Genomic DNA, 17,184 nt, shown 5'->3' with positions numbered 1-17,184 from the left:
GCTTCAAACTGTGTTCCTCAGATCTCAGCCTCCTGTGTAGCTAGAATGACAGGTCACTGAGCCACCAGTGCCCAGCTATATCGCCCTGAATCGGTGAAATGATGTTTTTGTCTAAGCCACAATCTCATCAGTGTAAAAAAGATTTATCAAGCAAGGAAAAAATGATACCAATTTTCCAGAAATGACTACAAAAAGGAGGATCCAATGTTCTTATAATCTCCAATGAGGTGATGGTGGGGGAAAGGACAAAGCTATCCTTTAGCAAGAACCAGTTTGACAAGAAGCAACAAGTAAACACCCTGCCTTTGTCGAGGACTTTGCTCAAGAGACAGCTGGACACGTAGGAAAATTGATAGAATTTTTCCTTTAAATGCAGAGTTTACTCTTTCCAAAATCAAATTGTATGTGAGTTACAAATCTGTAGAAATGAGGCTTTCTTGCTGTTGTCTTAATAGATTTGAGGTATTATCAGGCCCAGTTCAGATTTCAAGAGAAGTCTGGCACTGGATGTAACCAATACTATCCAGCACCACTTCTGGCTTTTTCTATGTATGTGGTACCGAGGAATCTAACCTGGGTATTTGTGCATGTTAGACAAGCACTCTACCACTAGGACAAACTCATGGCCCAAGATCTTCATTCTCCTCTCTGTCTCTCTCTGTCTCTCTCTGTCTCTCTCTGTCTCTCTCTGTCTCTCTCTGTCTCTCTCTGTCTCTCTCTCTCTCTCTCTCTCTCTCTCTCTCTCTCTCTCTCTCTCTCTCTCTCTCTCTGTCTCTCTCTCTCTCTGAGATCTACAACCCAAGAATAACACCCTACCCTTAACCCAACCCCTATTTCCCTTTTCTAGAGGTTAATTGGAGATAAGAGTCTTAGGTCCTTTAGTGCCCAGGGTGGCTTTGAGCCTTAATCTTTTTTTTTTTTGCCAGTCCTGGGCTTGAGCTCAGGGCCTGAGCACTGTCGTTGGACTTTCTCAAGGCTAGAGCTCTACCACTTGAGCCTCAGCACCACTTCCGGCTTTTTTGTATGTATGTGGCACCAAGGAATCGAACCCGGGTCTTCGTGCATGCTAGGCAAGCACTTTAACCACTAGGCCAAAATCCCGGCCCTTGAGCCTTAATCTTCAGATCAGGCTCTTGAGTTGCTCGGATAATAGGCCTGAGCCACCTCCCCCAGCTCCAAGGTCTTCATATCTATCCTCACACTTTTATGATGACATGGCAACAGTCATTTCTGCCTTGATGTGAATGATCTAGAAAGTGTTTTTCTTTTTACCACCACAGGTCAATACTCCTGAAAACTGAGTCTTTGTAGGTTCAGGAATGAGTTTCTAGATAAAGTAGTAGGTTCTCAGCAATAATACATCATTCAGTCATGAGAAAACCTTTTCAAAGGGGAGGTTAACCAAACAATGCTTTTGAAATTGTTAATACTTCTCAGGCCTTAAAACTTTTGTCCTACATGGAAATGTGCCTACAGCAGAAGAAAGCCAGCTAAAGCCTCCCTAGACTAATCCCACCAATCATGACCTAATAAAGTGACATCCACCTAGACCTTTCTATATTCCAGCAACCGGGTAGATGTACACTTCGTGAGAGAACTTGATCATTACTATGATCTGGGTAATTGCCTCTTCACTGACACATTGCCTTATGGTAGGGGATAGGAAATGTTTGCTTAAGCAATTCTTTATTTTTGTAGAAAATGAGCTTAGTATAGTAGGCAAAGGAATTGCCAATCTGTCTTACAATCTGTCCTTACCTGTTTTTCTCTATGAGAGATGTATGGAACCACATGAAGAATGCACAGTCATCATAATAGTTAGGAAGCTTCTAAAAACACATGATTAAAGAAAGAGGTGATTTGTATAATAAAATGGATACCACAATGAAACCTCCCATGGAAAACCTGCTAAGGTCACACCTGGCCCTCAAGAGAATGTTATTTGCTTCTAAGGTTGCCTTGTGTCCCTCCACTGTCAGGTATCAGTTTCACCTGGATGGCTCCCCTCCATCCACTGGCCCTGCAAGATGTGCTGCCTTTCCCTTCTCTGTCATAAACTGCTTCTCTTATTCATTGTGTTGTGTTTTCATGCTTTGTTGGAGACTTATGTAATAAGCATATACAACCTGCTCTATTCAGGGTTTTCCTAGAGTGATTAATTTGGTAGAAAGTCAAAACACAACAAGTCAGACAGCAGCTATAGGTCATCTGTCAGTACAAACAAGTTTCCTGTGAGGAGGATCCATGGTCACCAGTGGGACAATTAGACATGAAGCCACTCCCCACCAGGGTAAACAATCATCCTGTGAAAGACACACTGTACAGCATCCACAGCCATTTCACCTGGAGCTCCATCACAACAAAGCTGGAATGTATGGTCCTGTCCAGAGACAGAGTCCTTGAGAGTCAGCCCAAAGACATAGAACTCACATCTATTTACATAACTGACAGCTAGTTTGAATAATTAGGCATCAATATTGGTGATGGCTAGTTACACAAGAAGCTGAGGTCTGGAGGATCAAAGTCAGCCATGGCAAAAAGTAAAATATTGTTTCCATGTTAACCAGCAAACAAACAGGGCTGGAGGCATGACTCGAGTGATAGATGTTTAGCCAAGCAAGTAAACCAAGCAAAAATCCAAACCAAAGTATAGCCCAAAACAAAACAAACCAGTAATCAATAATTTCCTCATTTTTCACAAGCATGCCATCCCATCTTAACCCTTAATAATCACAAAACTAGCTCTCATCAAGACCCCCTGAACCAGGGGAAAAAACCACAGTGTTTGTTTAGAGACACTAGCTAAGCAAGAATTCACAGTGGTTCTGTTATCCAAGGGGAAACATTGAAATGGAGAGACTTCCCAGGTGGTCACTTGCTTCAACATTCACATTCACATCTCAGTACCTAAGACTGCTCAGCAGTGAGCAAGCAGGTAATGAAAGAGGGCATACAGAACACATGGAAGTTCTTACTGAGAGTAGGAATAGATGATTTCATAGAAAATCATTATAGTCATATATGACACTCAGACATGACATGTACGGCTGATCCATTAAAATTACACAGTCATACTAATGATAGCAAGTCAATAGATAATTATGGACAGGAAAGTAAAATCTCCCTCACATTTGGTAAACACACTGATCATGGCGTGTTTAAAAGATAGACAAGATAACTGTAATTACTCTTATGGAAAGTCAACAATGTCGGTTTCTTTTTAGCATCTTTGCTTTCATACTTTTCTCATTTGATAAGTAACAGATATCAATTGCTTACAATTCAGAAGAAAGTGATCAGAAATATTTTAAATATATACAAGAAATCCTGACGACTTTGTTTTGTGTTTTCCTCCCCTTCCCGAGACATGCATTTTTATCTGTCCTTTCTATTGTAGGGAACTGCAGCAAAGGAAATTGCAAACCCAGACCAAACAAAAGAGCATACAATCATGCAGGATACTTGAGGACTCACCGAAGAAGAAAATTTTACTTTTACATCATCACATAAGTCCGGACAGTTGGGCACCAAAAAGATTGCTCTATTTGTATAAATATCATGGACAACCTGTTAATGAACACATGGAATTAGGAACTCAAAGTGTTGCCAACGATTAGTATTCTTTTTCACTCATGAAATCATCCTTAATCCATTATATACTCATAATTTCATAGCTCGGTAATTTCATATAGAAAATAGCAGTAATTTTTTCTGAAGTGGTAAAGGTACTGGGCTCCAAATGTTTGATAGCTATCTTAAGACTGCACTTGAGAAGCAAAGTATTCATTTTTGACAAGTGTCTTTTTGTTTATTGTAATGTATAGAGGGATTACAGTTATATTCACCAGATAGTAGGTGTCTTACTTCTCACACATTGATACCACCTCTCATGGTTTTGTCCCCATTTTCCTCCCCCAACACCTCTCCCAATCATATTGTTTCCCCACTTCTCTTTCCTATTTTAAATAATCAAATAAACATACATACAATATACCAGGTCACAAAGTCAGATACAGTAACAATATAAGATTAACCAGAAGGAAACTAAACAGAAGAGGAATAACGGAGTGCATTAAGAGCCACAATCACACAAGATAAAGCTCTTGTTTCAATATCCTAGAGATCCTTTCATTTAGTCTCATCCTATATGACCAGGAGTTTCTAATGTAATACACATTACTGTTCTATGTGAATCATCCGATTTTTATATTCTTTTAAGGATGCGCTTTTAACTTCAGTCTGAAACAGTATATTGATGTTCAAGAAGCAATGAATAATTGACCCCACTTTCATGACAAATATTATGTTGCTGATGAGGTCAATGAGCACAAACAGGTCAAGTTTGGGGATTAACAACTATGAAATCATCCCATGTATTACTCTGATATTCATATACCATCATAGAATAAGAAGAAAGCTATGCTAGGCTTCAAGAAACATACCCACAGAAGACTCTCACATGATTTTCAAGTTTTCAGGAAGTTTTCTACATACAGAACAATATGAAAATAATATATTGTTTTCAAGCTTTATAAGGAAGTGTGCAAGTGTGTCCTATGGTAGGGCAGTATACAGCAGAAAGTTTGAATAACAAAGCATATTCTAGAAAGTAGAATTTCAGTTGGTCATTGGAGGATTTTAATAAAGGAGGAATAATATAGGCCTGAGAAGAGAAACCAGCAAAAATATCAATGAAACTGAGAATTTTATTCCGTGTGCCAAACAGATGAGTCAGTCTTCTCTAATGGGAATTTGTAGGTCCAGATATTGATGGAAATAGCTTGGCTACACTAGGGTTGTTATGTATTCAGAGCTTAAAATCCAGGAAAATAAGAAAAAATATGGGCTAAGAATTGATGGGATCAGTGTCCTATGTGACAAAGTGGTTTGAAAATGGTCACTTTTTACACTGATTTGATAACTCATAGATTAGAGATTAAATTCAAATATATTACCTAAACCTCACAACACACTACACTTGTGTGCATGTACAGAAGTTACAACAGGAACCTGGGAATCATTCTGAAAGCTTCCTTTGGGATTAAAAAGGAAATTTGCCAATTTCTCCTAGAAAAGGTGCACAGTCTTGAGAATTTCTTGAACATTTCAGAAATGGCTTTGGTAAAGAGGCATCTCCTCAGTCCATATGCTGTCTCTACTGATCTCAAGGTGACAGCCAACAAAACATCTCAATGACAGTCACTGAGCCCATTGCTGAGTGGACAGATTCTGCATCACTCTTTGAACCTATGACTTTCCACTTCCACAAGTGCCAAGGTGACCTTCAAGAACACTGCATTTGAGAATCAGAGCTTTGTAATAAATGATCAAAATGATCAAAAGGAAGATCATATGGCAAATACTGACATGATGTATGTATTTAAAGCCTCGAGTAATTCCTGGGGACATTCTTAGCATTTGTGGGCACAAGTGAATTCGAAGCAGCAGTAAACTGAAGCACATTTGACAATATCTTTCAGAACCTGTTTGGAACAAGGCTCTGCTTTGCATCTGAACTAAGCAATGCCAACTGGAATGGTGACAGAGGGCAAGAGCTGTCTCTTTTTGGTGAGTGTTACTTTGGGGAAGACCATCATGCCACTTGACTGGGAGCTTTGAAACAAACATGAGAATTCTCATTTATGAGCTTTGGCTCACCGTGCAGGTTTGGCGAGTACAAGTAAATACAGTCTTGTGCTGCATTATTATTTCAATTTTCAGGTCTGCTCCATTACCTTCTCCTACTCCTGCATAAAAGTGAAAAAGAAAACGTATATGTTTGTTAGAGTACAGAGCAAAATGTCTTGCCAGTTAACTCAATGGAGAATAAAGAGAGAAAATATTGGCCATCTAAGGTTGTGGGTTTAGTTAATCATTTGATCTTGCATAGAATTTGTCCTTTACAAATGGTTTCTGCCTCTTAAAGCAGTTCACAATATTGCAAAGAAAGAGAAAAATCATTATATCTTAATCTTCTACAAGATAAATTCTTACTACATCACCATCCCAGGAAAAAAAAATATTGGGAGCTTCCAGAATTTCTTGCTTATGAAATGCTACCTTTAGAGTTCTATAATAATAATCTAAATTTAATTTTCTCTAAGTCAAATTTATAAATCAATATCAAGGATAATATTGGTCAGGTATACCCAAACAATCCTGTTTGTGTACATTAGAGACAAATAGTTCTATGCCATTTTAACTTATACTTTTAGTATCTTAGGTGGTTACACAAATGGGTTTACATTAACCAATCAGTTTATAAGTACAATATATCTTGATGGATATATCAACCCCTATTCTATCTTCTCCATTTCCCTAGGTTCATAGGATATATGTTGTTAAATATTATGGCTGCATTCCCCTATTCTCTCCACATTAATCTAAATTCCTCCTCTATATAGACATAAAAACCTATGACTCTATAGACATAATGTTTTATTTCATAAATTAATGTGTTTCTATGACATACAAACCTTAGCTTCATTGTGATTAAGTTCTAAATACTAAGTCCCAGTGACTGTAAATAAAGATTGCCTCCTTGAACACTTGTATGTTGAACTTGTCATTTAAAATATGATGTAAAAATCAACGTTAATAAATTCTTTTTTTTTAAAAAAAGAAAAGGTTAAAAAAAAAACTAATGGGTTGTCAGCCTGACAAAATGAGTGTGCTCAGGAAAAGCAACCAGGGAATCATTGGGAAAATTCACCGAAGTCAGGCCTTAGGTTTAGCTTCTTTAACCAGTTTGTGCAGAAATTTGCAGGCAACCCAGCAGGAGGTGTGACATTCCATTGGAGTTACTGAGAGATGAAACTGCTGCCACATATTCTGTTCTGCCTGATTCTACCACCACCCCACAGCCGTTTCCTGAGAGGACTGGAACCAAAAACTCTTGGTGATGGGACATTCTGTGCTAAACTCAAAGTCCCCTAGTTGGTTCCAGCCATTATGGTGACTCTGGATGGGTGAATTTTCCATTCAGTGCTGAACAGCCTAGATGAGGGAGATGCTAAATGGGTATGAGGACTATGGGTCCCCCAGAGGAACCATAATCCCCACCCGAGGGATATGCATCTACCGTTGACAGGTGTAAGCATTTGCATGAGGTGCAGCTAAGACTGCGAGGAGACAGCCTAAACAGCCATCAGTCTCGGGGTCTCCTGAGGGACACGCCCAATAGCATGGAGGTTGGCATCTATGAAAACCATTCCCCCGCAAAAAGATGCTTGGCCTCAGCAGATAGACAGATACATGAGCCAGTGGGTCTTGCTTCTTCCTCAACATAGCCTCCATTCTAGGAATCAGGGCCTCTGTCCCCCCTCTCAGGTTAATGCCTACCATAATTCAGATATTGCCTAAATCCTTGCCCCTCACTTATTTCAAGATGACGGGAGGAGATCGGGGACATTCTCCCCCTCCCTGAATTCTTACTGTAAGAATGTGCTTGCATCTTGTAAGTAGGTCACTAAGCAACACATGCCTGCTTGCGTTGATATGCAAACATCCTACTACCTGGCCTCTACCCCAAGCAAACATCCTACTACCGGACCCCCTCCCCCGAGCAGTTCCTATACCCCAATCCCTCTCCTGAAGAGGCATATAAACCCTTGTGTGAAAAATAAAATTGGCAGCTTGATCAGGATGCTTGTCTTGCTGCCTTCTTCATGTCTCCTATCCCTTTCATTCCTCCCTCTAGGTTCTTGGCCCTAGTTGATGTCCCGCTGGATGGGACACTCTTTCACTTTGGAATATTTATAATTAATTGGGGATAAGTGTTTTCTATCTGGGTTGGCTTCAAACCACAATCCTCAGTTCTCAGCCTCCTAAGTAGCTAGGATAACCAACGTGAACCCAGGGTGTGTGACCTTTTCCTCAGTTCAAATGGCCCCTCTTCCTTTAGCCTTTCCTCCAAGATCTGGTTTCAGAGTCCACAATGAATTTTTCCTTTCAACCTTGCCTATTTCATATTAACATGAAGCATGTCTGATTGGGTTTTCATCTTGCCTTGTTTTGGTGTCTCTTAATTTCATGGAACAAACACTATCATCAGAAAGATTTCTGATGGAAACATGGCTTTTGCTGCACTCTCCTCTCCCTTGTTCCAGTTGTCCAACTGCTTTCTACTGATATCCTCTAACAATAAGCCACTGAAATTCACAAGTACAATGTGCTAAGCCTTTATTTTCCTCACATTTAAACAATTTACATCACACAAAGGAATTTCATCCTTGAAAAATACAGGCAAAGCTGGGCTCAGTGGCTTCCATAGTAACCATAGCTCCTTAGTGTCTGAGATCTGAGGATCAAGGTTCAAAGCCAGCCTGGGCACAAAAGGACCCGAGACTCTTATCTCCATCTAACCTCCAGAAAACAGGAAGTGGGGCTTGGCTCAAGGGTACTGCAGAGCTTAGGGACAACACCCAGGAACAGGGGTAGGGTCGTAGCCTTGAGCTGAAGAGTTCAGGTACAACTCACAGGTTGGGCTGGAAACCCATGATCCCCCCATGCACCCACCGACAAAATACAGACAAAATGAAGTGAAAATTCTCTGTCTCACCTTCTTCTACATGTTTAGGTTTCTAGCTCTAAATAAATAACCTCTTTCACTATTTTTCTAGGCCAGCCTGGATAAAGAGAGACTTCATCTAGGAAAAGAGTAGAGCGGCCCAAGCCTGTAGTCCCAGTTGTGGGAAGACTGAGATGGAGAACCCAGGGGAAAACTTTGGAGAACTGGGTGGTCTGTGCCAGTCTTTCCAGCAATATTGGGAAGTCTAAAGTAGACAGTCTGATTTCTTGGAAACAGCACCAACTTGGCAGTTGCTAGAGGAGTCTAGTAGAAGAACAAGTTCTCCAAACCTGTTCTATGTCCATGGAGATTCAGGTGTGAGTGTCAAACAAGGGCAGTCAGGGGAATCCAAGTGCTGCCCTCTAGGAACCTTGTCTGTACTACCTAAACCTGGCCTGCAACAGAGTCTAACTTTTGTATTTGCAAGTAGCAGAGTTTGAAGTCTGGGTCTTGAACCTGCTCAGCTTGTCTAGCTGACACTCTATCACTTGAGGCATGCCCCCATTTTGCTTTTTTTGGTTGCAATTGGAGACTCAGAGTGGCTTGGGATGGCTTCAAACTGTGGTCCTCCACATGTCAGCCTTCTCAGTAAGGAGGCTTTTAGGTAAAGAGCCTTGAGAACCCCTGCATTGTAGTTGGTTTTTTAAAATCTAAGCACTTATTTGTCTTTTCTGCTCACAACCCCAGCTGAATGCTAGCATATGACCTGGCCAAAGGTGGCAACAAATAAAATAAGGCATCCTGATGGAGAAGATAGTGAGGAGATGCTTAGAGGAGGAGGAAAGAGAGAAAAGACTATAGTTCTGAGAAGAAAGGGCCGCTGGAAGGACTGGCCAAGAAAATGAGGCAGGGCCAGCAATGCTGAGATGAACCATGAAGGAGAAATGAGTCTGAGAAAGAAGGATTCTACTGGGTTCTTTAATCTTCTCTTCTATGAAAAAAATCTATCCTAGGTTGAGACAAGAACATCGAGAACAGAACGCAAGGGGTAGAACCTCCCCTCAAGTGGAAATGGGCAAGGGAATAAGAGAGGCATCTAAGGAGAGCTCAAGAGGGAGAAGGTCACATGCATTGACACTTAGCTGTGATGTAGGATCATTTGCATAACATAAGCAAAACCCTCCCAAATAGTGGATCGCACATCCTCTTGTCTTCTCCTTCCTTTCTAAAGCACTTACCTTGGATGGAGTAAATCACAAATTTCACAATTTTAAGAGGTTTTTTTCACTGGCATTTCCCAGTTCAACACATTCTTCAAGATGTCAAAGTAGTGGACATAGCGACTCTGTAAAGCAACAAAAGCCTCCACTTTAGTGGGAATGCCAGATGTAAAGTCAGTATCCTAATCTCCTTCTCTTTTTCAGCTTGTGAACAGCAGTAAGAAAGGAAGACAACATTTAGGGCTGGGAGTTTGGCCTAGTGGTTAAAGTGCTTGCCTAGCATGCATGAAGACCCGGGTTCGATTCCTCGGTACCACATACATAGAAAAAAGCCGGAAGTGGTGCTGAGGCTCAAGTGGTAGAGCTCTAACCTTGAGAAAGTCCAAGGACAGTGCTCAGGCCCTGAGCTCAAGCCCATGACTGGCAAAAAAAAAAGAAAGGAAGACAACATTTAGAATGAGCCCTTACATTATCAACATTCTTATGTATTTTCCTCATTGTGGAAAAAGAGCCCAGCTGAGACTTGCAGACAGTAACATGGAAAGAAGAAGCCCTTGCTTCTAGGCTTGCTTATGACCATGAGAACAGTGAAGGTGCTGAAACAGCGATGACAAAATCTGTTGTCATGCACTAGAGAAAGGACTATGGTTTGGGAGATAGTTCCTCATCAGGAGGAATGACATCTCCACTTAGCTGCACTAGATGATTCTGTACCCTTAGTTAGGGGTCCTCTACAGAGAAGAGATTCTTTATCTACCTTTTTCTTCAATATGTTTTTTTTTTGGTAAGGGAACCTTTCAATACTCTGGCTCCTAGCAAGTTGCTCAAAGAGGATTTCTTAGAATTCTCTTTGAGAAACCCCAGATGTCTGATGATGAACCAACTGAGAAGAGTTCATAAAGTGAACTGCCACATTTCCAATTAGCAAAAGCACTTGTACTGCATGCGAGTGGCTGATGTCTGTAATTCAGGCTACTCAGGAGGCAGAAGCTGAGAGGACTGAAGAATAATGCCAGCCAGGGCTGAAAACTTTGAGATAATCCATCTCTATATACTTAGCCAGAAGTTGAGCTAGAGATCTAGCTCACCTGGTAAAGTGCCACTTGTGAAGAGTTCAAGCCTACTGAGCAGCAGGCCACTGAGTTTAAGCCCCAGGATGGGCAAACAATGAAAGGGCAATAGTGAGAAAGATGCCTGAAAATGCAATAGGGCAATGCAAGATGCAATAGGGCAGTGCTGTACCACTTCGCATCTCCAACTCAGGCTGTTTTGGTTCTTCATTAGAACTAAGAATGAAAGGATTTCCTGCCAGGGCTGGCTTTGAAACACCATTCTCAAATCTCAGCCTGTATCTAGAAATACAGACAGGTGCCAGTCATCAGTGTCGGGTAGATGCTTTGCAGTTGTTGGATTTTTTTTTAAGAGTGCATATGTTGGGTGTCATGCCAAACTTCTTGTGAGGTAAAAGGACCTGATGAATAGAATTTCCTTCAAAGTAATCCTGGTTGAGGAAAGAAGAGTAGGAAGGGTGACCCAGGGTTTGAGAAGAGTGGGGAAGGAATAAACAAAGCATTACTGTAGGTTGGGATGATTATTGCAGAATACACTGTATGGTTCCATCTTTGTGTGTTAGAATTTGGATATGAAATGTGCACTTAAAAGGCTCATAGATGGAAGGCTTGATCCCCAGTATACCAGCAGCGTTCAGAGGTGGGTATGGGGAAGTAATTATATTATGAGGCTTTTGACTTTATCCACAGATTCATTCGGTGAGGGCTTCCTAAATTTAAAGCATTAGTAGGAGGTGGGGAAAATGTTAGGAGTTGGGGCCTCATGAAACCAAAGAAGTCACTGGAAGGATGGATCATGTCGCAAACCCTTCCTTCTCCTCAGCTTCCTTGGAACCTTGAGGTGAGCAATCCTTCTCCACAATACCCGCCTCCTTGACATGATTGTTCAGTGTCAGTGTAGGCCCAAAGCAATGGGATCAAGTGGCCTTAAAGGAAATCCTGAAACTGTGAGCCCAAATGAATCTTTCCCCACTTTAAGTTCTTTGGTCAGTTATTTTTTTTTATAGTGACCAACACTCCAATCCAATATAATTGGGATTTTTCATATTTTCATAATAAAGTATTATCAGAGGAAAATAGGACAACAGTGGATAGTTTAAACAATGTTAAGAATATGGAATGAAAGAATATGATAATGTCTGCTGGAACAAGATTTGTAAAATACTTATTTTCCCAGTTCATTCTGTTTTCTTCTTTCATACTCCCATTATCTCTGTGTGTCTTTATCTCTCATTCTTGGTCTGAGGATCTCTCATTCTTTCTCTTCTCTGCACTCTTCTTTCCCCTACACTGGGGTCATCACAAAACCATCCTGGCAGTGTTCTAAAGACCTTGAATTGCTCATTGCCTTAGCAAAAACTGGTGAAGGATCCAATCTCTCTTTCTAGGGAAACCAATGGCTAGTAGATCATCTACTAGCCAGAGATCATCTTCAGGCATCAGAAAACCTTAGATATTTGACCTTCCTTTTTGGGAGGGGACTCAATTCCAGAAGCTGTAGGGAATAAAGAATAAGAAATGGAATGTGTGATGCTCTGTTGAGAACTGTTGGGAGCCAGAGTGGAATCAAACTGTACTTTGATTTGCATCAGACAATTGCTTTATTATCTTATGGTTTTCTGGCCTTATTCTGTTTAAATGACCTGAGATTTACCATATGAATGTAACACCTGGAAGTTCCCTGGTTTCAAGAAGGGATAGAAGCCTTGAGTTGAGGATAAACGGGGCTGCAGTCTTTACCTGGGCTGCAGACCTACCAACCCCATGTGTTTGTCTCTCTTCTATTTTTTCCAGTCCCTGCCCCGTATTTCAGGAACCCCAATTTGCTGCCGGTAGGCCCCGGCAGAGAACCAAGCCAAGTAGCCTATGAGGCTACAGATGTGGGCCTCCAAAGATCAGGAAATGGTTAGGAGTCACAAGTCCTCTGCCATCATTGATTGTTAAAGAAGGGTTACAGATGCGACCAGGCTAAATGTGCCACTAACATCTCCCCATAAATAACTTTTTGTGAAAAGAGAAACTTACTTGGGAAGGAGTTTCTACACCTTGAAACTGACTGCTCACATTCCTGTCAGTTCTGCGCTCCCCGAAGTATTCAAGGCTGTCCTACAGAAAAGGGGTTAATACAATCACAGTGCTTATCTGTCCTCTTTGGACAGAGCTACTTATGAACTTTCTTAGTTCCTAGCTTTTTAAGTGGCTAAGATTACAGGCACAAGTCTACAATGCCCACCTTTCCTTTGATTCTTTTAAAAATTACTTTATTATTTTTTGAGAGGTCTTTCTAGCTCCTTTGCCAAATTACTGATTAGCTCATTAGTTTTGGGGAGATGTTAATTTTTGAGCTTCTTGTATATTTTGGATATTAGGACTTTGTCAGATATATTGCTGGTAAAGATCTACCAGTCTGTTGGCTGTCTTTTTAGTTTAGCACCTATGTTCTTTGCTGTGCAGAAAATTTTTATTTTGATATAATCACATTTGTCAAGTCTCTCCTACTTTCTGTGGCCTTGCCACTATTTCCAAAAAGTTCCTGCCTATGCCTATCAGTTCTAATATTTCTCCTACTCCAACTTGCAATAGTTTCAATGTTTCAGGCCTGACTTTGAGGTCTTTAAATTCATTTGAGTTGATATTGGTGCATGGTGATAAACAAGGATCCAATATTAATTTTCTACATATGGAAGTCCTAATACCAATTATTGAAAAGACTATATTTTTCCATCACACATTTTTATTGTGCCTAATTTCTTTATATATATATATATATATATATATATATATATATATATATATATATATATATTAGGATGCTGGAGGGGATGTGGCCAGGAGGGATCATTATTACACAGTTGGTGGGAGTGCAAACTCATTCAAGAATTATGGCAGCTCCTCAAAAGACTAAACATAGAGTTCCCCTATGACCCAGCAATTCCACTACTTGGCATTTACCCAACCGTCCAGAAACAAGGACATACTAAAGCTACTAGCACAACGATGTTCACTGCAGCACTATTTACCATAGCAAAGATATGGAACCAACTCTGATACCCTTCGATTGATGAGTGGATCAACAAGATGTGGTATTTTTACACAATAGAATTCTATGCTGCTGTCAGAAAGAATGACATCACTCCATTTGGAAGGAAATGGAAAGACTTAGAAAAAAATCATATTAAGTGAAGTAAGTCAGACTCAAAGGAACATATACTCAATGGTTTCACCTATTTGTCATAATCAGTAGAAACCTTGGGCTCTCCTAGCAGCGATTTACAATAGAGCAAAACCTAGATACATAAGGACATACAGTATGTCGCTAAATGAAAGGACCTATAGGAAATAGAAACAAAAGCCATAAAATGAGTGATTGTTGTACTATGTTATCTCCCATTTCTTTTGCAGTCCCTTGGTTATCTCATATTTTTATAGTATTTCACTTTGTTATCTGATATATTGTATATATGCCTATTTGGTTATTTGAAATTGGATAGGAAAGGGGCAAAAACAAGATGAGGGTGGGAGTGGGGGGAGGGAAATGGGGACCAAGACTTGAGAAAGGGTATCAATGTATGTGAAGTAATGCACCTTCTATCTGGCGAAAGTAATGTAACCCTCCTATTAAGTACAATAAAAAATATTTTTAAAACTCATTATAAAGGTGTTGTACAGAGAGGCTACAATTACATAAGTCAGTTAATGAGGATATAGCTTTTTAGAAAACGTTGATTCTTATTTCTTAAATACGGAATTACAAAGTCATGTCTATATCCTACAACATTAAAGAAATGGTAGGAAGGAAGTAGTGGGTGGAGATGGAGGGAGGAGAATGATGAACGAGTGACCTTACTCACAATGCACTGAATTCTCAAACTGCTTTTTTGAATGGCAACTACTTATAGATGGTAAAAAATATACCTTAAAATGCTGTTCTTCTTAGTAATTCTGAATTTGGACATTCCCTCGCATTTGTGTCTCACTGCTCTCACTATAGGCTTGGCCCAGAACAAGAATACAAGGGTACAAGTCCAGTAAATAACTGCATATTAAACAAGGCTGCATTAATCCAGGCTTTCACTTTCACTTAATCACCATGAGCTAAGCATTTCCTTAATATTGTACCATGAATGCTTCAGAACTAGCAAATTCAATACATATAAAAGACTAAGTATCAAAACCTTTTTCCTACCTTTGCGGTTAAAAACGTGCCAGTGGCAAGAAGTAGAATAGATATCATTGTGCCTGTTCGTCCTAGAAAAGAGCAGAAATGAGTTCAAGAAACCTTTGTTCCAGTGTAAAAATACACTCACAAATACTCATTTGGTATTGGTACTGTTTCTTCTGAAGTGTTGCTGTCTCAAAATTTCCAATTGAGAAATATTAAGACTTTATTTTTCATTAATGTAATGAAAAGAATGCTGGCCCTCATGTATAATTCCAGATTCCCAGGTGGGAAGATCAGGATGATTGTGATTCCAACCAGCTTAGGCAAAATAAACAGGACCTCATTCTCAACCAGCAAGATGGGCCGGGTGCTTCACATCTACAGCCCTCAATGGGTGGGAGACATAGAAATGGGTTTCAGACTGATGCCAGCTCAGGAAAATGTAGGAGGTACTTTCTCTAAAAAAAGCATTGAAGCAAAACAGAGCTGGGCATATACCTGAAGTGGGAGAATGCTGGCCAAGCACGTGCCAGGTGCTGAGTGCAAATGCAAGCAGGAACCCACATTACCAACTAGAATTGTAGTCCCTATGTAATTGCATTATTTGAATTGTATTGTGAACATTTGCAAACATAAGAATGTAGAGAGACAAGCATAATGAATACGCATATTCCTATTCCTCAGATTATATAATTCTAAGTATTTTGCTGTAGTGTTCTTGCTTACTTTCTACCTCAGCTTACATGCCTGCTTTTCTCTCTTCTCCCTCTCTCCTTGCCTCTGCCTGTGTGTGTGTGTGTGTGTGTGTGTGTGTGTGTGTGTGATAGTGTTTTGTAGCAAATACTTTGACAATTATAGCAAATCCTTGACTTCTTCCTGCTTCAAATCACTCATCCTCTAAGTCTCTTCTGTTACCTTCTACTTTTATCTTAGTTTTGTCCTACAAAATTTAAGTTTGAAAATGTGTTCTTTTCTCTTTCTATATTCATCCTTATAATCTAATTTTTAACATACCCTTTCACCTGAAAAGTACACATTTTTCATCTATTCTTTAAACATTTTTTCCACTGGAGGAAGAACAGATTTATTATCTTCATGTACAGAGAAATCAACATTGCACATCTAACCCATCTTAGTAGCCAGTTCCTTAGCCTTTGCCTTTTCCAGCTTGCCAATTTGAGTCACATATTTTGGACTGAGGACGTGCCTTCCCAGTGAGGATGGATCTCATCGTGAGCTTCAACTCATGAACTCCTTTGGCTTCTTTTGATCAAGAGAAGGTACTCTACCAATTCAGTCATATTATCTCTACTTCTAGCCTTTTGTTTGTTAAACAGAGACAACCATCTTAGGGATTTTTTTTTGCCTGGGTTGCCACAAATCTCACATTCCTGAGTAGCATGGGTTACCAGTGCCTGGTTGAAACTTTCACAAGGGCAAAAACAAAGTATCTTAAATGCCAAGTGAGAAGTCATTCATGTTGAGGTCTGGTTCTCAGAAGATATGCAAATGGCTAATTGATACTTAAAGAAATGTTCAACTTCTTTAACCATAAAGAAAATACAAATAGAATCTGTGCTGATTTCATCACACCAAGGCAGAATGGAAGTCATAAAATAAAACAATAGCAAAGGCTGGCAAGTATGGAGCAGAAAGGTGAGAATGAACTATATTAGTATACTGTTGGTTGGTTTGAAATTAGTCTATCCACTAGAGAAATCAGTATGGAGGGTCTTCTTCAAAACACTAATCATAGACTTACTTTGTAAGTTTTATAGGTCTTATAAGTTACAAGGTAACTTCTCATTTTATAGAATATCTTGTTTGTGACTTTGGATGTGGTGAGCTCTGTGTGTGTGTGCTGTGTGTGTGTGTGTGTGTGTGTTTCATACGTTTTACTACAGAAAAATCTCAAACCAACAATTTAATGGTACAACTTAAAATGCTGGAAAAAAGAGTACCAAACCCAACCAAAACTAGTAGAAGGAAACAAATTATTAAAAGTAAAGCAGAATCAAATGAATTAAGAATCCAAAAAACCCCAGAATCCACAAACAAGGAGTTGGTTCTTGGAAAAAATTAACAAAACTGACAGACCCTTACCAAATCAGATCAAAAAATGAAGGGAGAACACCTAAATAAACAAAATTATAGACAAGAAGGGCAATATAACAACAGAAATTACCAATATCCAGAGCATCCCAAGGGATTACTTGTCAAATC

At 39.8% G+C, this 17,184-nt stretch overlaps 1 long non-coding RNA gene and 1 pseudogene across 1 annotated transcript in view; both read right to left on the bottom strand.

Moving 5' to 3' along the window:
* The window catches only part of LOC150039401 (uncharacterized), a 4,870-nt gene extending 1,322 nt beyond the window's left edge, over positions 1-3,548 (bottom strand). Inside the window, exons 1-2 of the long non-coding RNA XR_016534434.1 lie at positions 3,475-3,548; positions 1,759-1,829 (exon numbers count right to left, since the gene is read on the bottom strand). This is a non-coding gene — a long non-coding RNA (uncharacterized LOC150039401). The remainder of the gene's footprint in view (positions 1-1,758; positions 1,830-3,474) is intronic.
* A 1,971-nt stretch (positions 3,549-5,519) lies between these two features.
* LOC150039400 (phosphatidylinositol 3,4,5-trisphosphate 3-phosphatase TPTE2-like) overlaps positions 5,520-17,184 on the bottom strand; it is a 28,014-nt pseudogene continuing 16,349 nt past the window's right edge.

Source organism: Megascapheus bottae, unplaced genomic scaffold (genome assembly GCF_031878675.1).
Source record: "Megascapheus bottae isolate mThoBot1 unplaced genomic scaffold, mThoBot2.hap1 HAP1_SCAFFOLD_40, whole genome shotgun sequence".
In the NCBI taxonomy this organism is placed as follows: Eukaryota; Metazoa; Chordata; class Mammalia; order Rodentia; family Geomyidae; genus Megascapheus; species Megascapheus bottae.
Note: the sequence above shows the minus strand (reverse complement) of the source record. Positions and strands in the feature narration are given on the sequence as shown.